This window comes from Hordeum vulgare, chromosome 7H, assembly GCF_904849725.1.
Source record: "Hordeum vulgare subsp. vulgare chromosome 7H, MorexV3_pseudomolecules_assembly, whole genome shotgun sequence".
NCBI classification, from domain to species: Eukaryota; Viridiplantae; Streptophyta; class Magnoliopsida; order Poales; family Poaceae; genus Hordeum; species Hordeum vulgare.
The window spans coordinates 182946842-182971260 of record NC_058524.1 but is presented as its reverse complement, the minus strand read 5'-3'; positions in this window follow the sequence as shown (position 1 = coordinate 182971260).

The following is a 24419-nucleotide window of genomic DNA, read 5'->3' as shown; positions in this document are numbered from 1 at the left end:
ACTCATGAATGATGAAGAGCATCATGGAATTATCGATGGAGGAAGGTTGATGATGACGATGGCGACGATTTCCCCTCTGTGGAGCCCTGAACGGACTCGAGATCTACCCTCCAGATGAAGAACAGGGGGTGGCCGCGCCTTCGTATCGTAAAACGTGATGAATCCTTCTCTCTGATTTTTTTCCGGGCGAGATGGAAGATATAGAGCTGAGTTTGGGGCAGTGGTGCCACGTGGGCCCCACATGCCCTCACGACCCGGCCTAGGGGGGTGGCCGCGGCCCAGGGCTTGTGGCCCACTGGCACGCCCCCTCCGGTGGATCTTTGCGCAGGTATTTTTTTTATTCCAGAAAAATTCTTCGTAAATTTTCAGGACATTCCGAGAACTTTTATTTCTGCACAAAAACAACACCATGGCAATTCTGCTGAAACAGCGTTAGTCCGGGTTAGTTCCATTCAAATCATGCAAATTAGAGTCCAAAACAAGGGCAAAGAGTTTGGAAAAGTAGATACGACAGAGATGTATCAACTCCCCCAAGCTTAAAGCCTTGCTTGTCCTCAAGCAATTCAGTTGACAAAGTGAAAGAGACAAAAGAAAAACTTTGACGAACTCCATTTGATCTTGTTGTTGCAACTATGTCTCACTCATATCCAGAGTTTCAGCAAGTTCACAAGCAAACCACATAAGCAAATGACATCTAGGTCTCATGGTAAACTCATATCAATGGCATAATCAACTAGCGAGCAAATAATAATAAGTCTCAAACGTCAACACTTCAATCAAAACAACATGAAGCAGTACGAATCGATGGTAAGCAAATGACATCTAGGTCTCATGGTAAACTCATATCAATGGCATAATCAACTAGCGAGCAAATAATAATAAGTCTCAAACGTCAACACTTCAATCAAAACAACATGAAGCAGTACGAATCGATGGTATCTCGCTAGCTCTTTCTGAGACCACAAAACATAAATGCAGAGCACCTTCGAAAACTAAGGGCTGACTAAACATTGTAATTCAAGGCAATGAAGATCCAGTCACAGTCATACTCAACACAGTTAAAAGCAAAGCATAAAAATGACAAAGGTGCTCTCTAATTGGTGCTTTTGTAAGAGGAGGATGACTCAACATGAACATAAATAGACAGGCCCTGAGCAGAGGGAAGCATTGATTTGAGAGGTGCCAGAGCTCAAGCTTTGAAAACAGAGATAATAATTTTGGGTGGCATGCTTTCATTGTCAACGCAATGACTAAGAGTTCTCAACATCTTCCACGCTACACATGCTATAGGCGGTTCCCAAACAGAAACGTAAAGTTTTGACTCCCCCACCACCAATCAATCACACTCCACAGCTAGCCGAATCCTCGGGTACCGTCCATACCAACATCAATCCTGGGGGAGTTTTGTTTGCAATTATCTTTTCGATTTGAGCTTGGAACTGGGAATTCCAATTACCGGCACCTTTCTCGTGAATGATAGTGAATAAACACATATCAAGGATAACACGCCTAGCATGGAAGATACCAATAGCCCCCTGTCACAACATGAGTGGTTCGGGCATGCAAAACAGATTATTTCTTGAAGATTTAGAGAGTGGCACATGCAAATTTACTTGGAACGGGAGGTAGATACCGCATATAGGTAGGTATGGTGGACTCATATGGAATAACTTTGGGTTTATGGAAGTGTATGCACAAGCAGTATTCCCGCTTAGTACAAGTGAAGGCTAGCAAAATACTGGGAAGCGACCAACTAGAGAGCGACAACAGTCATCAAAATGCATTGAGGTTAACTAACATTGAGTGCAAGCATGAGTAGGACATAAATCACCATGAACATGAACATCATAGAGGCTATGTTGATTTTGTTTCAACTACATGCGTGAACATGCGCCAAGTCAAGCCACTTGAATCATTCAAAGGAGGATACCATCCTATCATACTACATCATAGTCATCTCAACATTCATGTTGGCAACCAAGACAAACCATTATAAGCTCCTAGCTAAGTAAGCATGGCATAAGCAACTATGGTCTCTAAGTTGTCATTGCAAACATGTTTCTTTCACAACAAAGCTGAATCACGCATGATGAGCTAGTCATATTTACAAAAACAAAATAGATCGAGTTCATACCAGCTTTTCCAGGCTCAGTCACTTCATCATATATCGTCATTATTGCCTTTCACTTGCACGACTGAACGATGTGAACACTAATAAGAGTGCTCGTGCATTGGACTAAAGCTGGAATCTGCAGGCAAACACAAAGAAGAAGACAAAGTAATATCACTCTTTGAAAGCTAATCAGGTATTCATGCAAGAGCCAATAAACATTGTAACCATGGTCTTCTACCTTGACCCAAAGAAAAAGAAAACTATCTACACGGGAAAGCTCCCAACAAACAAAAGAAGAAAAGAAAATCTTTTTGGTTTTTTCTCAAACTAGACAGACACACAAAAAGAAAACGAGAAAAAAGAAAATAAAACTAGCATGGATGATACAGTGGCAAAGTGTGAACACCGATGAACAAAGTGAAAGAATAAGCAAGAATGTAAAGTCGGTGAGAACACGTACTCCCCCAAGCTTAGGCTTTTGGCCTAAGTTGGTCTACTCCCAAGGATGGTCCTGGCGAAACCCAAAATCATAATGGGGGTTATGCGGGAGCGCTGTAGCCACTGCTTGAATAGCTGCCTCACGGAGACGAGCAACCTTTGACTCCCTCTCATACTCCTCTGGTTATGTAATATCTCCATTTTACCTGAAAGTCAAAGAAGGCAGGAGCAGGAAGGGTAATATGGATAACACGGTGCCAGTTAAATAGCAAACGATATAGGAGGGATTCGTCATCCCTCTCAAGGAACTGGTAGCGTGTCAAAGCGACGCGGTCAAGGAAAGCTGTATGGAGCGGGGGATCTCCTTCGCAGATGGGTACTCCAAGAAAATTTGCTATGCGAGTGGCATAGATCCCACCAAAGAAATCCCCTTCAATAGCATTCTTATTCAGCCTTATTGTGACTAATAAGAGGACATTCCGAGAACTTTTATTTCTACACAAAAACAACACCATGGCAATTCTGCTAAAAAGAGCGTTAGTCCGGGTTAGTTCCATTCAAATCATGCAAATTAGAGTCCAAAACAAGGGCAAAAGAGTTCGGAAAAGTAGATACGACGGAGACGTATCACCCCGCTGCCACAGGAGGGATGGACAATAGATGTCATGCATGTTCTGTTCCTTAAGCATGTATGACTATATACGGAATACATGCCTACATTAAATTGACAAACTAGAGCTAGTTACATATCTCCCCATGTAATAACTGTTGCATGATGAATGTCATCCGGCATAATTATCCATCACTGATCCAATGCCTACGAGTCTTTTCCTACTGGTCCTTGCTTTATTACTTTGCCGCTACTGCTGTCACTGCTGCTACTGTTACCGCTACTCCTGTCACTGCTACTGTTTACTGTAGCTACTGTTACTATCACACTACTTTGCTACTGATACTTTGTTGCATATATTAAGTATTTCAGGTGTGGTTGAATTGACAACTCAACTGCTAATACTCGAGAATACTCTTTTGCTTCCCCTTGTGTCGAATCAATAAATTTGGGTTGAATACTCTACCCTCGAAAACTATTGCGATCCCCTATACTTGTGGGTTATCAAGACTATTTTCTGGCACCGTTGCCGGGAAGATCAAGTCAAGAATAGTCTCCCGTCAACGTGCTATTTTCTGGCGCCGTTCCCAGGGAGGCATAGCTCTATTCTCTGAGTCACTTGGGATTTACGTCTGCTGATCACTATGAGGAATACGAGAGATCCAAAAACTAAAGTCTTGCCCTCAACTACGAGGACATGTAAGGAACTGCCATCTAGCTCTGCACTTCATTCACCTTCAGTTATGAGTAAGTTTGCAACACCACCTCCTGCTAGAAATTTTGATGTGTCGCCTGTGCTTGATGATGCTACTTATGCTGTCCATGATGCTTATGATTATGCTTTGCTTGATACTGCTTTGCCACTAGATGCATTCCTTGATGGACAAATTGCTAGAGTTCCTGCTGAATGTGATGATACTTCTGAGACTGCTAACATTATTGAAGTAGAACCGGCTATTTCACGTGTTAGAACTAGCTCTCCTAGATATGAATTGCGTGATATACCTGAGGGTTATGTTATGGAGGGAGAGATAGATCAGGACTTTATTTCTTGTAAGGATAGCTATGATCTTGAGAAATTACTGCGCAAGTGGAAAGAAAAATCTCTAAACGCTAGGATGAAATACGACCCGAAGTTTACTACTTCGCCTATCTTTCTGACCGATAAGGATTATGAATTCTCTGTTGATCCTGAGTTAATCACTTTGGTCGAATCTGATCCTTTTCATGATTACGAGTCTGAAACGGTTGTATCACGTCTTACTAAGCTGCACGATACAACCACCCTATTCACGAGTGAGGAAAAGATCCACCACTACTATATGCTTAAGCTGTTTCCTTTCTCGCTAAAGGATGATGCTAAGACTTGGTTCACTTCTCTTGCTCCTGGTTGTGTGCGTAGTCCCCAGTATATGATCTACTACTTCTCTGAGAAATATTTTCATGCCCATAAGAAACAAGCTGCCTTGCAGGACATATATAACTTTCTGCAAGTTGAAGAAGAGAGTCTCCCACAAGCTTGGGGGAAGCTTGTCCAGCTGCTGAATGCTTTGCCTGATCACCCTCTTGAGAAGAATGAAATACTTGATATCTTCTATAATGGACTAACCGATGCTTCTAGGGATCACCTAGATAGTTGTGCTGGTTGTGTTTTCACGGAATGAACTATGGAACAAGCTGAGATTCTATTGAATAATATCTTGTGCAATGAGAATGCTTGGACTATTCCCGAACCACCTCCGAAGCCAACTCCAAAGAAAAGAGGTATCCTATTCCTCAGTCCTGAAGATATGCAAGAAGCTAAGAAATCTATTCGAGAGAAAGGCATTAAATCTGAAGATGTCAAAAATCTATCACCTACCGAATAGATCCATGGTCTTGATAACCCGACACAGGTAGTAGAGGTAAATTCTCTTCGTAGATTCAATGAGAGTGATATTCATTTTGATAAACCTGCTAGCTTATGCTTAGATGAATTTGATAGCTTTGTTGCCAAACAACAAAGTTTCAATGATTATGTTAGCAGACAATTGGAACAGAATGCTCGCACGCTTAGTCATTTAAGTGCTTGTGTGGATAGAAATGTCAATGATCTTCAGCTCTTGAGTAAACATGCCTCCATGGTTACTACTCGGGTAGAACAAGTACTTAAGTCTCAGAATGAATTCCTCAATGAGTTGAATGACAATTCTATTAGAATCGTCACTAGAGGCGGTAGAATGACCCAGGAACCTTTGTATCCTTAGGGTCATCCTAAGAGAAATGAACAAGATTCTCAAGGAGTTAGCACTGATGCACCTAGTCATCCAAGGAAGAAAAAGAAAGATGATAGGAACTTGCATACTAGCTACCCTGCAGCTGTTACACCCGAGAATCCAAACAATGTCTCTGTTTCTGATGCTGAAACACAATATCGTGATGAACATGAGCCTAATGATAATATCGATAGTGGTGTTCATGATGATGCTCAACCTAGAAATGATAAGGATGTGGAGATTGAACCTGTTGATCTTGATAACCCACAACCTAAGAACAAGAGATACGATAAGAACGAGTTCATTGCTAGGAAGCATGGTAAAGAAAGGGAACCATGGGTTCAGAAACCCATGCCCTTTCCTCCCAAACCATCCAAGAAAAAGGATTATGAGGATTTTGAGCGATTTGTTGAAATGATTAGACCTGTCTTTCTGCAAATGCGTTTGACAGATATGTTCAAAATGTCTCCTTATGCTAAGTACATGAAGGATATTGTGACTAATAAAAGGAGGATACCTGAGGTTGAGATTTCCACCATGCTCGCTAATTACACCTTCAAGGGTGGAACTCCTAAGAAAATAGGTCATCCCGGAGTGCCCACTATACCTTGCTCCATTAAAGGAAACTACGTTAGAAATGCTTTATGCGATCTTGGAGCCGGTGTTAGTGTTATGCCTCTCTCTCTTTACCATAGACTTGAATTGGATAAGTTGACACCCACTGAAATCTCCGTGCAAATGGCTGACAAATCACCTGTTTCCCTATAGGCATTTGCGAGGATGTGCCTGTTGTGGTTGCTAACGTTACTATCTTCATGGACTTTGTTATTCTCGATATTATCGAGGATGATGCCATGGCAGTCATCCTTGGAAGACCCTTTTTAAACACTGCAGGGGCTGTTATTGATTGCAACAAAGGCAATGTCACTTTCCATGTCAATGGTAATGACCATACGGTTCAGTTTCTGAAGAAACAATATCGAGTACATTGCATCAATGCTATTGAAAAAACTTCATCGATTCTTATTGGGAGCTTTGAATGCCCTATACCTACTATCAAGATGAAGTTGATTTACTTGTTGGGGATATGCACATCCCCGTTGAGATGGATGAATCTAGGTGCTCACCCAGCAGTGGCACCCTCAGTACACTCCAGAGTACCCCGGAGACGGTTACTTCCCTCCTTGGGAGTAGACCAACTTAGGCCAAAAGCCTAAGCTTGGGGGAGTACGTGTTTCTCACCGACTTTATATTCATGCTCACACTTTCACTTTGTTAGTCAGTGTTCAGACTTTGCCACTGTATCATCCATGCTAGTTTATTTCTTTTTCTCGTTTTCTTCTCGTGTGTTTGTCTAGTTTGAGAAAACCAAAAAATATTTCTCTTTCTTCTTTTGCTTGTTGGGAGCTTTCCCGTGTAAATAGTTTTCTTTTTCTTTGGGTCAAGGTAGAAGACCATGGTTACAATGTTTAGTGGCTCTCGCATGCATATTTGTTTATCTGTTAAAGAGCCATATTACTTTGTCTTCTCCTTTGTGTTTGCTTGCAAATTCTAGCGTAGTCCAATGCACGAGCACTCTTATTATTGTTCACATCATTCGGTCGTGCAAGTGAAAGGCAATAATGACGATATACGATGAAGTGACTGAGCCTGGAAAAGCTTGTATGAACTCGATCTATTTTGTTTTTGTAAATATGACTAGCTCATCGTTCCTGATTCAGCTTTGTTGTGAGAGAAACATGTTTGCAATGGCAACTTAGAGATCATAGTTTCTGATGCCATGCTTAATTAGCTAGGAGCTTATAATGGTTTGTCTTGGATGCCAACATGAATCTCATTATGATTACGATGTAGTATGATAGGATGGTATCCTCCTTTGAATGATTCAAGTGGCTTGACTTGGCCCATGTTTACGCATGTAGTTGAAACAAAATCAACATAGCCTCTATGATATTCATGTTTATGGTGATTTATGTCCTACTCATGCTTGCACTCAATGTTGGTTAATCTCAATGCATTTTGATGACTGTTGTCGCTCTCTAGTTGGTCGCTTCCCAGTCTTTTGCTAGCCTTCACTTGTACTAAGCGGGAATACTGCTTGTGCATCCACTTCCATAAACCTAAAGTCGTTCCACATGAGTCCACCATACCTACCTATACGCGGTATCTACCTGCCGTTCCTAGTAAATTTGCATGTGCCACTCTCTAAACCTTCAAGTAATAATCTGTTTTGCATGCCTGAACCGCTCATGTGGTGACAAGGGGAGGTCAGTATCTTCCATGCTAGGCGTGTTATCCTCGATACATGTTTATTCACTATCATTCATGAGAAAGGGGCCGGTAATTGGAATGCCCAGTTCCATGCTCAAATCAAAAAGATAATTGCAAACAAAACTCCCCCTGGATTGATGTTGGTATGGACGACACCCGAGTATTCGACTAGTCGTGGAGTGTGATTGATCGGTGGGGGGGGATTCAAAACTTTAGTTTTCTGTTTGGGAACCGCCTATAGTATGTGTAGTATGGAAGATGGTGAAAACTCTTGGTCATCACGTTGACAATGAAAGCATGCCACCCAAAATTATTTATCTCTGTCTTCAAAGCTTGAGCTCTGACACCCGTGCAAATCAATACTTCCCTCTACGAAGGGCCTATCTATTTATGTTTCTGTTGTGTCATCCACTTCTTATAAAAGCACCAATTAGAGAGCACCTCTGTCATTTCTATGCTTTGCTTTGAATTGATATTGAGTATGACTGTGACTGGATCTTCTTTGGCATGAATTACAATGTTCAGTCAGCCCTTGGTCTTTGAAGGTGCTCTGCATTTTTGTTTTGTGGTCTGAGAAAGAGCTAGCAAGATACCATCTGTTCATATTGCTTCATGATTGTTTTGATTGAAGTGTTGATGTTTGAAACTTATTATTATTGCTCGCTAGTTGATTATCCCATTGATATGAGTTTACCATGAGACCTGAATGTCATTGCTTATGTGGTTAGCTTATGATCTTGCTGAAATTCTAGATATGAGTTAGACATAGTTGCAACAACAAGATCAAATAGAGTTCGTAAAAGTTTTTATTTTGTCTCTTTCAGTTTGTCAACTGAATTGCTTGAGGAGAAGCAAGGCTTTAAGCTTGGGGGAGTTGATACGTCTCCATCGTATCTACTTTTCCAAACTCTTTTGCCCTTGTTGTGGACTCTAATCTGCCTGATTTGAATGGAACTAACACGGACTAACGTTGTTTTCAACAGAATTGCCATGGTGTTGTTTTTTGCGCAGAAATAAAAGTTCTCGGAATGACCTAGAAATTTACGAGGATTTTTTGTGGAATATATAAAAAATACCGGCTCAAGAATCAACCGGAGGAGTGGAGCGAGGAGCCCACAAGCCCACAAGGCGCGCCCCCCTGGCCGCGCCTAGCAGGCTTGTGGGGCCCACGAAGCTCCACCGCCTTCAATTCCAGCTCTATTTAGTCCCTTCCACCCGGAAAAAATTAAGGAGAAGAGTTCATCGCGTTTTATGATACGGAGGCGCCGCCACCACCTGTTTTTCCTCTGGAGGGCAGATCCGGAGTCCGTTCTGGGCTCCGGAGATGGGAGATCGTCGCCGTCATCATCACAAACCTTCCTTCATCGCCAATTCCATGATGCTCTTCATCGTTCGTGAGTAATCTCATCATAGGCTTGCTGGACGGTGATGCGTTGGATGAGATCTATCATGTAATCGAGTTAGTTTTGATGGGGATTGATCCCTAGTATCCACTATGTTCTGAGATTGATGTTGCTACTACTTTGCCATGCTTAATGCTTGTCACTAGGGCCCGAGTGCCATGATTTCAGATCTCAACCTATTATATTATCGTCAATATATGTGTGTTCTTGATCCTATCTTGCAAGTTGTAGTCACCTACTATGTGTTATGACCCGGCAACCCCGGATTGACAATAGCCGGAACCACTCCAAGAGATGACCATAGTATGAGGAGTTCATGTATTCACTAAGCGCTAATACTTTGTTCCAGTTCTCTATTAAAAGGAGAACCTTAATATCCCGTAGTTTCCATTAGGACCCTGCTGCCACGGGAGGGATGGACAATAGATGTCATGCAAGTTCTTTTCCTTAAGCACTTATCACTATATACGGAATACATGCCTACATTACATTGACGAACTGGATCTAGTTACATATCTCCCCATGTTATAACTGTTGCATGATGAATGTCATCCGGCATAATTATCCATCACCGATCCAATGCCTACGAGTCTTTTCCTACTAGTCCTTGCTACATTACTTTGCCGCTAATGCTGTCACTGCTGCTACTGTTACCGCTACTGATGTCACTGCTACTGTTACTGTTGCTACTGTTACTATCACACTACTTTTCTACTGATACTTTTCTGCAGATACTAAGTCTTTCAGGTGTGGTTGAATTGACAACTCAACTGCTAATACTCGAGAATATTCTTTTGCTTCCCCTTGTGTTGAATCAACAAATTTGGGTTGAATACTCTACCCTCGAAAACTGTTGCGATCCCCTATACTTGGGGGTTATCACCACCAAAACATGATATCAATGAGTCCATAAAATCCATTCAAATATATATTAATGAGAGTATGTAGAGGACCGCTAGGTTGAGAGCCAAATGAGAATTCTTGGAAAAGGCTCTTCCACCCGGTTTCTATCGTAATCATGATGAATATCTTAAATTGCTTGGTACTTATCCCATTGAATCTTTGTTTACTAATCTTAAAATAGATGATAAAGGGACTGGAGATGAGTCAACTTTAGCTAGAAGGCATCCCAATTGCTTGGAGGGTGATGATTATACTGATAAAATTGAAAAAGTGGGTTTGGAGAGGTCAAAACTTTGAATAGTGACATGCCCACTATCTTGGATTAAAAGGACTTTAATTATGAAAGTTTCTCTTTAGTAAAACGTATTTCCTTGCTACAATCAACTTTTAGCCCACCCAATGCTGATGAACAAAACAAAGCTTTTACTAAACATATAGTAGAAGCAATGATAAAATCCTATGATGAGAAACTTGAGCTAGAAGTCTCTATTCCTAGAAACTTGCATGATGAGTGGGAACCTACTATTAAAATTAATCTCAAGGAATATTAATGCAATGCTTTGTGTGACCTAGGTGATAGTGTTTCAACTAAACCTAAACCTTTATGTGATGTACTTGGTTTCACCGTTATACATGAGTGTTCCCTTAATTTACATCTCATGAACTCTACTATCAAGAAACCATTGGGAAGATTAAATGATGTTCTTATACTTCTAACATAACTTATGTGTGTGTAGATTTCATAGTTTGTGTTATTGAATGCAACTCATCTTGTCCAATAATACTTGGGAGACCTTTTCTATGAACTATAGGTGCAATAATTGATATGAAAGAGGAAAACATAAGGTTCCAATTAACATTAAATAAAGGGATGTAACACTTCCCTAGAAAGAGAATCAAACCACCTTATGAATCTATCATGAGGTGTACTTATGGGTGGAGTGTCAAGGATGACAACACTTGATCATATGCATTATGCCTAGCTAGGGGCGTAATACAATAGCATTAGTTGGGAGGCAACCCAATAGTTATCTTATTTTTCTTGTTCTACTTTTTGTTTGTGTGATATATAATATGATTATTTATACTATAATGATTGTGTTTTTATGATTAAATTAGTGTTTATGCCAAGTAAAGCCTTTGTAATGATTTGAATGATAACTAGAATTGATATGGTGCAAAAAAAAAAACTTTAACGTCTAGTGCGTAATTTCTCTGATTTTGCTGGGCCGTCATTTTGATTTAACAAATTTACACAATATTGTTATAAAATTTCCTGAGGTTTTCCTATTTTTTTAGAATTTCCGGAGTTAAATAAGTAGGGTGGCTTTGTTGATCACTACAGAATCTTTTGTTTTAGACAGATTGTGTTTTTGCTTGCATAGTTTGCTTGTTTTGATGTGCTATTGATTATATCGGGGGTATAAGTCATGGAGAAGTTAGAATACATTACTTTATGCAATAATAAATCATTAATCAATTTGTTACATTGCCTAATATTTATGATTCGCCTATCCTCCTAACGGATCTCGCGAGTTTTGTGTTGAGTTTTGTGTGACGAAGTTTTCAAGTTTTGGGTGTTACCACGATGGATGAAGGAATAAGGAGCGGAAAGAGCCTAAGCTTGGGGATGCCCAAGGAAACTCATGTTAATATTCTAGGAAGACTCGGGCTTCTAAGCTTGGGCATGCCCTCGAAGGCATCCCCTCTTTCGTCTCAATCCATTGGTATGTCACTTGGAGCTATATTTTTATTGATCACATGATATGAGTTTTGCTTGGAGCATCGTGTATCATAGCGTCCTTTTGTTTTAGTTTTCCACAATCATTGTTTGTTGAACACACTCACTTGAGAGAGACACATGTTCCCCATGATTTTTTAGAATACTCCTTGTGCTTCACTTATATCTTTCGAGCTAAGTAGTTGCTCTAGTACTTCACTTATATCTTTTTTAGCACAGTGGCGTATAGGGTCTACAAAAATAATTGCACTCACATTATTCACTTAAATTTGTTTGATAGTTAATAAATAGTGACGGTAATTTGCATGGGTTATTGACGGGGGGATGACCTCGGGTAGGCTAAAGAAGATGATACAACATTTAAAAAAACATCGGGGGAGTTGCCCCCGATACGCCATACCCTGCGAATCAACAACGACAATCGAAAGAGTAAATACAGAAGATTGTCCGGCTGGAACCCGACTGGCTGGAGCCCGGCTGGCTCGAGCCCGACCGTTTGGAACCCGGCTGGCTGGAACCTGGCCCGCTGGAACCCGACCAGCTGGAACCGTGGCTGGCTGGAACACAGTCGGTTGGAGCCCGGCCGGTTGGAACGTGTCCGCGTGGAACCCGGCTGACTGGAACCCGTCCGGCTGAAGCACGGCCGGATGGAGCCTGCCGGCTCGAGACCTGTCCGGGTGGAGCCCAGCGAGGACAGCTGCAGCGTCTCATCACACATGACGGGAGGACGCTGCAGCCTGCATCACTGCGCCCTGCCAGTCCTGTTTGTATTACTGCGCACCGGTCATCTCCAATAGTGAAGTTAGTCTAGGCGGCCCCCTACCCATCATGTCCAACAGTAAAAGTTAGGCTCTGTGGGGCCCCCTTTTCCTTTGGGCACCCCTTTATAAGGTGACCAAGGGAGCCAGCCCACGGGGAGACACCGAGACATAGGCAGACACACACACGCACCGGGGGGAGGATTCTCCCTCGCTGCCCTATTCTCTCATTCCCCATTCTCCATGAGAGGAGGAGAGCTCCTACGCTCCTTCTTCTTCCTTCACACAGCTCAAGGAGCACCATGTACAAATATATATTCTCCATATACACCACACATGCACGAGTAGGGGTGTTACCTCCACGCGAGGGCCCCGAACCTGGGTAAACCACACCGTGTTGTTGCCCAAACCGTTCCGGATCTCCACAACGGCCTTGCTCTCACCTCTCTAAGCCACCCCATGGCATTTGTCTCGACAATACCACGACAGTTGGCGCCCACCGTGGGGCATGCTGCTGCTGGAACTGCGGTCCGGACGGGACCCTTCTCGCCGTCGTTGCTTTGGCATCGCCGTCGTCGCTGTGGCATCGTCGTCATCTCTCCGGTAGTGCTCGGGGGCCCGACATCGACACACCCCTGAGGCGACCGCGTGGAGCTGCGCTCCCTTGTCGCCAGGCTCGCCCTCGTCGTCACCACCATTGCGACACCGGCTTTCCATCACGACATCCCCCGTCCGACCTCAAACGTGTGCTCCTCCTTGTCGCCGGCTTCCGCCGATTGGCCGACCGTCGTGGTGATGGATGTATCCGTGGCCGCGTACTGTGCTGTTGCGTGGCTAGCTGGCCTAGGCCTCCCGCGTACCACGCGGCCGCACCCCGGTGCCGGCTCTTCTCTTTCGTCCTCACCACTCTTGTCCGCGTCCGGCACGGCCGGCTCGCCGCGAATTCGTCGCTCCTCGTCGCCCTCGGTGCCGCCTTCCGCACGCTCGGCTGCGTCGCTCCCGTCCCACTCCAACGCGGCGGCTCCGTCCCCGCCACCGTGTCCCGTCAGCATGTTCCTGCCTCACCAGCGCCCCACGCCTGGCTACGAAGTCGTGGCCCTCCAGTGCCTCCAGGTGGCCCCGCGTGCCTTGCAGCCGCCTGGCTGTGCCCACTTCGATGCATGCCGCTCACCTCCGCGCGCTTCGCCGGACTCCGCACCGCTCCGGTGGACCTCGTGCACACTACGCGTCCGCACTGGCTCCTCTGCTCAGCCCCGAGCTACGGCGCCGCCTCGACCGCTTCTCGGCCCCGCCTATTGGGTCCGCCTTGGCCGCTGCTGGCTCTGGTCTCCGCCCCGAGCACCGGCCCGGCCCCCAACCAGCTCAGCGTCGCCCCACCCGCATCGCCGCACGCTGCAGTGCGCTCTGGCCTCCACCTCGCCCCGTTCGCGTCACGTGCTGCTCTGACCTCCTCTCCTACGCCGGCTGTAGCCCTCCCCCAGTCGCCTGCCGGCTTCGCCGGCCGCATGCGGGCTCTAGCCCTTCAGCGCCTCCCGCCGGCCGCCCGCTCACCATGGCCTCTGCCCCGCGTGCCCGCGCCGCCCCGACCACCTGCCGGCTTGGCCCCGGCTACGTGCAAGCTATGGCTTCAGTCGACCAGCTGCCGGCACCACTCACCTCGTGGTTCGGCTCCGCCTGCCCCGCGCCTCCTGCGGAGCCACCCGCCCGCCGGCTCGGCCGGCTTCCGCGCGCGTGCCGTGCAGGCTCCGCTCCGTCCTGCTGCTTCCATGTGCTCTGCTGCCAGCATGGGAAAAAGGACCGTTACATGAAGAAAAGTCAAAGGAGTGGGCCACCTACAAAAAAACTGCTGGCGAGAGAATACCAAAACGTGCAGCTAGCGAAAAAGAAAAAAGAAGGCCACATACGCTTGCCAGTCAACATTACCGTCGGTCGGCTGGTCTGCCCGCGTCATGGCCTGGCTAGTCCGACCGCCTACTTCAACACCGGCCAACCCGATCGCCCATCCACTCTGACGTTCGGCCATCAGGCCCAGCCGGCTCACACAGCCATCGACCACCAAAGGTGCGGCGGCCACACCTAGTGGGCGTGCCGGCACACGTCGTTCGTAGAAACCCGCGCCGGCTGTCATCGACAACAACAACCTCATCTGCGCTAAAGCAATGTGAGCTCCCGTCCGTGCATGCTCGCATCACATGCAAAAGTAAAAACCCCGAGCGATACTCGGGGCCATCACCGCATTCATTTCAGCTACTTTGCTGCTCACCCGACGCCGACTAATCTCGGCCCGGGGTGCTGGCCGTTTGGCCCGATTCGTTCCGCCTCGCAGACTGAGTAGCTTCTACGGTAACAAAGGCCCACTCTTCATCTCAGCTACACACCGTATCGCGGTTGTGTGGCTAGGAAGAGCAAAAGCTGGAGGTGCCTCGCGAACAATGTCCGGGGAGAAACGGTTTGGGAGAACCAGCCGTTTCCTTTGTGAAATTTATACCCGGTCGAGCCTGCTCCCGGAGTCAGAGTACTCTGTGCTCCCCTCTGTGGCCCACTCTCCGTCTCAGCTACACACCGTATCGAGGCTATCCGGCTAGCAAGAGAAAAAGCCAAAGAGCCGAGGGGACATGAAATGACCCAAGGGGCTCAGACGACACCTTGTCGCCATTCCACCTGCATAAAACTTGCGCGGCCAAAGTTAAATATTTGATAAATCTGCACTGACTAACTTTGTCTCTTGCACGATCATCTTCGCGGAAAACCACCATTGGATGTCGGCTGCTGGCTGCACACTGCTGGTTGCAGACTGCTGGCTGCAGACTGTTGGTTGTCGGCTGCACACTGCTGGCTGCCGGTAGCTGGCTGCCTGATGACCCACAAGTGTAGGGGATCTATCGTAGTCCTTTCGACAAGTAAGAGTGTCGAACCCAACGAGGAGCAGAAGGATCTGACAAGTGGTTTTCAACAAGGTATTCTCTGCAAGCACTGAAATTATCGGTAACAGATAGTTGTGTGGTAAGATGATCCGTAGCAAGTAGCAAGTAACAAAAGTAACAAAGGTGCAGCAAAGTGGCCCAATCCCTCTTGTAGCAAGGGACAAGCCTGGACAAACTCTTATAGGAGGTAAAGCGCTCCCGAGGACACATGGGAATTTCTGTCAAGCTAGTTTTCATCATGTTCATATGATTCGCATTCGCTACTTTGATAGTTTGATATGTGGGTGGACCGATGCTTGGGTGCTTCCCTTACTTGGACAAACCTACCACTTATGATTAACCCCCCTCGCAAGCATCCGCAACTACGAAAGAAGAATTAAGACAAAGTCTAACCATAGCATTAAACTAGTGGATCCAAATCAGCCCCTTACGAAGCAACGCATAAACTAGGGTTTAAGCTTCTGTCACTCTAGCGACCCATCATCTACTTATTACTTACCAATGCCTTCCTCTAGGCCCAAATAATGGTGAAGTTTTATCTAGTCGACGTTCACATCACACCACTATAGGAAAACCAACATACAACACATCAAAATATCGAACGAATACCAAATTCACATGACTACTTATAGCAAGACTTATCCCATGTCCTCAGGAACAAAAGTGACTACTCACAAAGCATAATTATATTCATGACCAGAGAGGTATTGAATAGCATCAAGGATCTGAACATATAATCTTCCACCGAGTAATCCAACTAGCATCAACTACAAAGAGTAATTAACACTATTAGCAACCTTACAAGTACCAATCGGAGTCGCGAGACGGAGAATTGTTACAAGAGATGAACTAGGGTTTGGAGTTGAGATGGTGCAAATGAAGATGTTGATGGTGATGAGTCCCCTCCGATGAGAGGAGTGTTGGTGATGACGATGGCGACGATTTCCCCCTCCGGGAGGGAAGTTTCCTTGGCAGGACGAGCCTGCCGGAACTCTAGATTGGTTCTGCTCAAGTTCCGCCTCGTGGCGGCGGAGATTCCTCCCGAAAGCATCCCCTTGATTTTTTCTGGAACGAAACCCTTCTTATAGCAAAAGAGGGGAGCCAGAGGGCCAACAGGGAGCCCACAGGCCCCTTAGGCGCGGCTAGGGGGGTAGGTCGCGCCTAGCAGGCTTGTTGCCTCCTGGTGGCTCCCCTCTGGTACTTCTTCCGCCCAATATTTTTTATAAATTCCAAAATAATTCCTCGTTGATTTTCACGGCTTTTGGAGTTGTGCAGAATAGGTATCTCAAACTTTCTTATTTTTTAGGCCAGAATTCCAGCTGTCGGCATTCTCCCTCTTCATGTAAACCTTGTAAAATAAGAGAGAAAAGACATAACTATTGTAGCGTGAATTGTAATAACAGCCCATAAAGCGATAAATATCAACATGAAAGCATGATGCAAAATGGACGTATCAACTCCCCCAAGTTTAGACCTCGCTTGTCCTCAAGCGAAAGTTGAGATCAATAAATATGCCCACATGTTTGGAGATAGAGGTGCCGACAAAACAAGATATGGACATGCAGGCATCATGATCATAATCAGAACAACAATATCATCATATAATCTCGTACTCTAAAGTGATAATTCCTCCACAAAGTAAAGTATGGATCAAGAACCTTATTGAGAATTAACAACCAATAGCCTTTAGTCATTGAAGCAATTGCAATTTATCATAACGTCGGAAGGAGTCAAATAAGAGCTTGTAAAGAAAATCCACATACTCAATCATCCTTCGTCTTCTACAATTGCTAAAACTCACGTGGTACTCATGAGATCAAAGTTTCGGTTGGACACAAAGAAAGATAGGGGCTTATAGTTTCGCCTCCCAACTACTTACCTCAAGAGTAATGTCAACAATAATAATTCATGAATACTTACTTCCAAGTTGACATATGAATATAGAACTTTTCCTAGCATATGACGTTAGCCAAGATAAAGGCAAAATAAGGGATTGGTGTAGATCACCATGACTCTTTCAAGGGAAAAAAGTAAAGGTACAAGATAGGCCCTTCGGAGAGGGAAGCAGAGGTTGTCATGCGCTTTTGAGGTTTGGATGTGCGACCTCTTAGTGTGAAGGAACGTCACTTTATATTGCCTCATGTGATAAAGAACTTTATTATGCAGTCTGTCGCTTTTATGTCTTCCTCATCACAGGTTCGTACAAAGCTTATTTTCCACACGCTAATAGATCATACATATTTAGGGAGCAATTTTTATTGCTTGCACCAATGACAACTTACTTGAGGGATCTTATTCAATCCATAGGCAGGTATGGTGGACTCTCATGGCAAAACTGGGTTGAAGGTTTATGGATGCACAAGTAGTATCTCTACTTAGTGCGGAAGTTTTGGCTGATATGAGGTGGAAGCAATCGTCACATGCTAAGGGATCTCTAGTCATATAACATTGTTCGGAACCAAGCAAACATAATTCATTATGTTGTCTTCCTTGTCCAACATCTACTTCTAAGCATGTAATAGTTTAGTGAGTGTTCACAATCATAGATGGTGCCCAAGATGATATATTTATATGTGAACCTCGCCTTCTTTATTACTTCCTATTAATTGCAGTCAATGACCAAGGTCTATGTTTGTCCACCCACAACAAGTTCCAATCAACATTCTTTTTATATGTGGAGCCATCACTTCCCATAAGATCATTACATGATCTTTCATGCTTTTGTTCTTTTATCATTCTTTTCTTTAGATCATGGCATGAAGCAAGGCCCTCAACTAAAACACTCTTTATTATATGACTCACGAGCTCGAATACATTGGGGGTGACACAGAGCAAAACTCAACCCTATAACAAACTAAAAACTTTAATCTACTAGACAAAGATAAAACTAAAAAGGAATGAGCTAAGAAAAAGGTAAAGGCAAAAGATGTGATGGTGATACGATACCGGGGCAACTCCCCCAAGCTTGGCACAAGCCAAGGGGATTGCCCATACTCGTGCTTAGTTGTCTTCCTTTGAAGGTGATGGTGGTGGAGTTGTTGTAACTTGGGTTTGATCCTCCGTCTTCCAAGGCATAGGTGCTCCATCATGGAAAGATGAAATAGTCTTCGGAATCCTCATATCTGCAGCCAATCGTATTGATTTAAATCTATACTCATACTCACAGTTTTGGTTCTGCAGGTCATAGATCTGGGCTTGGAGGTGATCAATTCTGTCATGGAGCCTGGAGAGGTGCTTCCCGATGTCATTGGCATCGATCTTGTGCTTGTTGGTGAACTCCGTGATCATCATGTTGTTGGCGTTGAGTCCGCGTTCCACCATCCCTTGGCACTTGAAGACTTGATGCTCCATTGCTTCAAGCCTTGCCTCCACGCTTCCGGTCTTCTTGGGCCCCTCAACATCACGGATGTGCAACACCCCCTCATGCATCTCGATAGATTGAGGGTGTTGCAGCACTCCCGCGAGGTAGGGATTGACGACCTTCTCGAAGAACTTGTCCTTCAGAGCTTTTGGGGATGCCATAGTGATTTAGATCTGTCTGCACAATAGCTCGAAACAAAAACAGAGGATAATTGCGTGATACGAGGGTCAGGCCTTTCTGGAGAATATATAATGAATGTTTCCCGACCAGAATGAGTACTCCGCAAGAAAACGGAGTCCGGGGGGTCGCCCACGCCTGCCAGGCTTGTCGCCTCCTCGTGCGCTTTCCGGACTACTTTAATTTTTTCAATTTTTCTAAAAATTCCAAAACGGAGAAAAATTCCTACTGGAAAAGTTTTGGAGTCGGTTTACTTACCGGATCACATACCTCTTCGTTTTCGGAGTCTGAAACAGGCTGATAAATATCCCTTATGTACTCCTCCGGAGTTATGGTATTGATAATATTGCTTTCAACATTTATGGGAGTACCTGAGATATAATGCTTGATTCTTTGCCCATTTACCACTCTCGGAAAATTACCTTCCGTGTTGTTGATCTTGATGGCACCGGAACGATATACTTCCTCAACAATGTAAGGACCTTCCCATTTAGAGAGAAGCTTGCGTGCAAAAAATCTTAAACGAGAATTATATAGCAAGACATAATCACCTACATTGAACTCACGTTTTTGTATCCTTTTATCATGCCACCTCTTAACCTTTTCTTTGAACAACTTGGCATTTTCATATGCCTGAGCTCTCCATTCACCAAGTGAGCTAATATCAAACAACCTCTTCTCACCAGCAAGTTTGAAATCAAAGTTGAGCTCTTTGATTGCCCAATAAGCCTTATGCTCTAGCTCAAGAGGTAAATGACATGCTTTACCATAAACCATTTTGTACGGAGACATGCCAATGGGATTGTTATAAGTAGTTCTATAAGCCCACAGTGCATCATCAAGCTTCTTAGACCAATTGTTTCTAGACCTATTGACAGTCTTTTGCAGAATTAGTTTAATCTCTGTATTGCTTAGCTCTACTTGACCAACAGACTGAGGATGACAGGGAGATGCAATACTATGATTGACATCGTACTTAGCAAGCGTTTTACGGAAAGCACCATCAATGAAATGTGAACCAGCATCAGTCATTAGATATCTAGGGACTCCAAATCTGGGGAAAATAACTTCTTTAAGCATCCTGATAGAGGTGTTGTGATCAACACTACTAGTTCGGATAGCTTCTACCCACTTAGTAACGTAATCAACAACAACTAGGATATGAATATACACGTTGGACTTTGGAAAAGGTCCCATATAATCAAAACCCCAAACATCAAATGGTTCGATGACAAGTGAATAATTCATAGGCATTTCCAGCCATTTACTGATATTCCTATTCTTTGACATTCGTCACAAGACAAGACAAACTTACGGGCATCCTTGAAGAGAGTGGGGCAATAGAATCCTGATTGCAATACCTTGTGTGCAGTTCTATCTCCCGCATGGTGTCCTCCATAAGCCTTGGAGTGACACTTCTGTAGGATCTCTCCCTGTTCATGCTCAGGTACACAACGTCTAATAACACCATCTACTCCTTCTTTATAAAGGTGAGGATCATCCCAAAAGTAATGTCTCAAATCAAAGAAGAATTTATTCTTTTGCTGGTATGTGAAACTAGGTGGTATATATTTGGCAACAATATAATTTGCATAATCCGCATACCACGGTGTACTACGTGAAGCATTGATGACATTCAATTGCTCATCAGGGAAGCTATCATCAATAGGTTGTGGGTCATCAAGAACATTCTCCAACCTAGACAAGTTATCTGCTACGGGGTTCTCAGCACCCTTCCTATCAACAACATGCAAATCAAATTCTTGTAGCAAGAGAACCCATCTGATGAGTCTAGGTTTAGCATCTTTCTTTTCCATGTGGTACTTAATAGCAGCATGATCAGTGTGAATAGTAACCTTGGAATCAACTATGCAAGATTTGAACTTTTCACGTGCAAACACGACTCCTAAAAATTCCTTTTCCGTAGTAGCATAGTTTCTTTGGGCACTGTCTAGAGTTTTGCTAGCATAGTGAATAACATTCAAATTTTTATCAACTCTTTGTCCTAGGACAGCACCAGCAGCATAATCACTAGCATCACACATGATTTCAAAAGGTAAGTTCCAATCAGGTGGTTGAACAATAGGCACAGTTATCAAGGCCTTCTTAAGTATTTCGAAGGCTTCCTCACAATCATCATCAAAAACAAAAGGAATATCCTTTTGCAAGAGATTGGTAAGAGGCCTAGAAATCTTAGAGAAGTCTTTAATGAACCTTCTATAGAAACCAGCATGACCAAGGAAACTTCTTATACCTTTGATTTCTGTGGGGCATGGCATTTTCTCTATCGCATCAACTTTAGCCTTATCGACTTCAATACCTCTTTCAGAAATTTTATGTCCTAAGAGGATGCCTTCCTTAACCATAAAGTGACACTTCTCCCAATTCAAGACAAGATTGTTATCTTTACATCTCTGCAAAACTCGATCAAGGTTGTTGAGGCAATCATCAAAAGAAGACTCGTAAACGGAGAAGTCATCCATGAAGACCTCAACAATCTTTTCACAAAAGTCAGAGAATATAGCCATCATACATCTTTGAAAGGTAGCAGGTGCATTACATAAGCCAAAAGGCATACGTCTATAAGCAAAGGTACCAAAAGGGCAGGTGAAAGTGGTTTTCTCCTGATCAGATTGTGCAACTGGTATTTGGCAGAAACCAGAATAACCATCTAGAAAGCAGAAGTGTGTGTGTTTATACAATCTTTCTAGCATTTGGTCAATAAAAGGCAAAGGGTAATGATCTTTCCTAGTGGCCTTATTCAATTTCCTAAAATCAATCACCATCCTATAGCCAGTAATAATCCTCTGTGGGATCAATTCATCCTTATCATTAGGGACAACGGTAATACCTCCCTTCTTAGGGACGCAATGCACCGGACTTACCCAATCACTATGAGCAACATGATAGATAATACCTGCTTCCAGGAGCTTTAGTATTTCTTTTCTTACTACCTCTTTCATCTTAGGATTTAATATCCATTGATGATCAGCAACTGGTTTGCAGTCAGGATCGGTTTTAATTTTGTGCTGGCATAGAGTGGGACTAATGCCCTTAAGATCATCAAGAGTATATCCAATAGCAACACAGTGCTTTCTGAGAGTTTTCAATAATTTCTTTTCTTCGTGCTCTCAAAGGCTAGCACTAATAATAACAGTATATATCTCTTTTTCATCAAGATAAGCATACTTAAGAGTACCAGGTAGCTGTTTAAGATTGAACACAGGATCACCCTTTGGTGGGGGTGGATCTCCAAGCAGTTCAACACGCAAATTATTCTTAATGTTGTTCAAAGATAACTATATCTACCTCATTCTTTCATCCATATGCATATCATTTTGATGCTCAAGCAAGTATTGCTCTAAAGGATCAGTAGGAAGAACAGTAATAGAAGCTAGGCAATAATTTCATCCTTACTAGACAACTCCTTTTCATGAGGTTGTCTACCGAACTTGGAGAAATTGAACTCATGTGACACACCTTCAAACCCAACAGTGACAGTTTGCTTCTCACAGTCAATATGAGCATTGACAGTATTGAGAAAAGGTCTGCCAAATATGATGGGACAAAAGCTATCTTGTGTGGTAGCAAGAACGAGGAAATCAGCAGGATACTTAGTTTTACCACACAAGACTTCAACATCTCTAACAATTCCCAAAGGGTAGATAGTATCTCTATTGGAAGCTGAATAGTGACATCAATAGGTTCCATCTCGACAGGTGCAATCTCGTCTTTAATTTGATCATATAAAGATTGAGGTATTGCACTAACACTAGCACCCACATCACATAAACCATGATAACAATGATCTCCTATCTTAACAGAAACAACAGGCGTGCCAACAACAGGCCTATGTTTGTCTCTCACATGAGGTTTAGCAATTCTAGCAGCATCTTCACAGAAGTGAATATCATGGCCATCAACATTGTCGGACAAGAGATATTCGATAATAGCAATGCTACATTCAACTCTAATTTGCTCAGGGGGTGTAGATGTTCTAATGTCGCCTCTACGTATCATAGTTGAAGCTTTATAATGATCCTTTATTCTAACAGGGAAAGTTGGTCTCTCAATGTAAGCACTAGGAACAATAGGATCATTATAGGCAATGACTTTCTCTTCAACTGGATTGGGCTTAACTACATTGACTTCTAAGGGAGGATGATATTTAAACCACTTCTCTTTAGGGAGATCAATATGAGCAACAAATGATTCACACAATGAAGCTACTATCTCAGAGTCAAGTCCATATTTAGCGCTAAAATCACAAAAAGTATTTGTTTCGACAAAGGTTTAACGCAATCAAACTTGAGATTCATACCTGACTCCTTACCTTTATAAAACTCCCAATCTTCAGAGCTGCGTTTAATTATTTCCAATGAATTCCATTTGAAGTCAATATCTCTCTTCATGAAAGAACCGGTACAAGAAGTGTCAAGCATGGTGCGATTATCATGAGAAAGCCGAGCATAGAAGTTCTGAATGATAATTTCTCTCGAGAGCTCATGGTTGGGGCATGAATATAACATTGATTTAAGCCTCCCCCAAGCTTGAGCGATACTTTCTCTGCCACGAGGCCAAAAATTATAAATATAATTTCGATCACGATGTACCAGATGCATAGGATAAAACTTTTGATGAAATTCTAATTTCAATCAGTTGTAGTTCCATGATCCAATATCATCACATAGCCTATACCATGTCAATGCTTTATCTCCCAAATATAAGGGAAAGAACTACTTCTTGACCTCATCCTCGGGCAAACCTGCAAGCTTAAATAAACCACAAACTTCATCTACATAGATTAGATGCAAGTCGGAATGTGATGTTCCATCTCTTGTAAAAGGATTAGCCAGCAGTTTCTCTAGCATACCTAAAGGAATTTCATAACAAGTATTTTCAGTTGGTGCAGCAGGTTGAGGAGCAACACCTTGTGCTTCCGTTCGAGGTGAAGATACCCCGAACAAGCTCCTCAAAGGATTAGTTTCCATAGTGATAAGTGACAATAAATTTCAGCACACTATATAAATGTTTCCTTACCAAATTTCACTTACCAAAGGCGCTTCACTCCCCGGCAACGGCGCCAGAAAAGAGTCTTGATGACCACAAGTGTGGGATCTGTCGTAGTCCTTTCTATAAGTAAGAGTGTCGAACCCAACGAGGAGCAGAAGGATGTGACAAGTGGTTTTCAACAAGGTATTCTCTGCAAGCATTGAAATTATCGGTAACAGATAGTTGTGTGGTAAGATGATTCGTAGCAAGTAGCAAGTAACAAAAGTAACAAAGGTGCAGCAAAGTGGCCCAATATCTTTTGTAGCAAGGGACAAGCCTGGACAAACTCTTATAGGAGGTAAAGCGCTCCCGAGGACACATGGGAATTTCTGTCAAGCTAGTTTTCATCATGTTCATATGATTCGCATTCGCTACTTTGATAATTTGATATGTGGGTGGGACGGTGCTTGGGT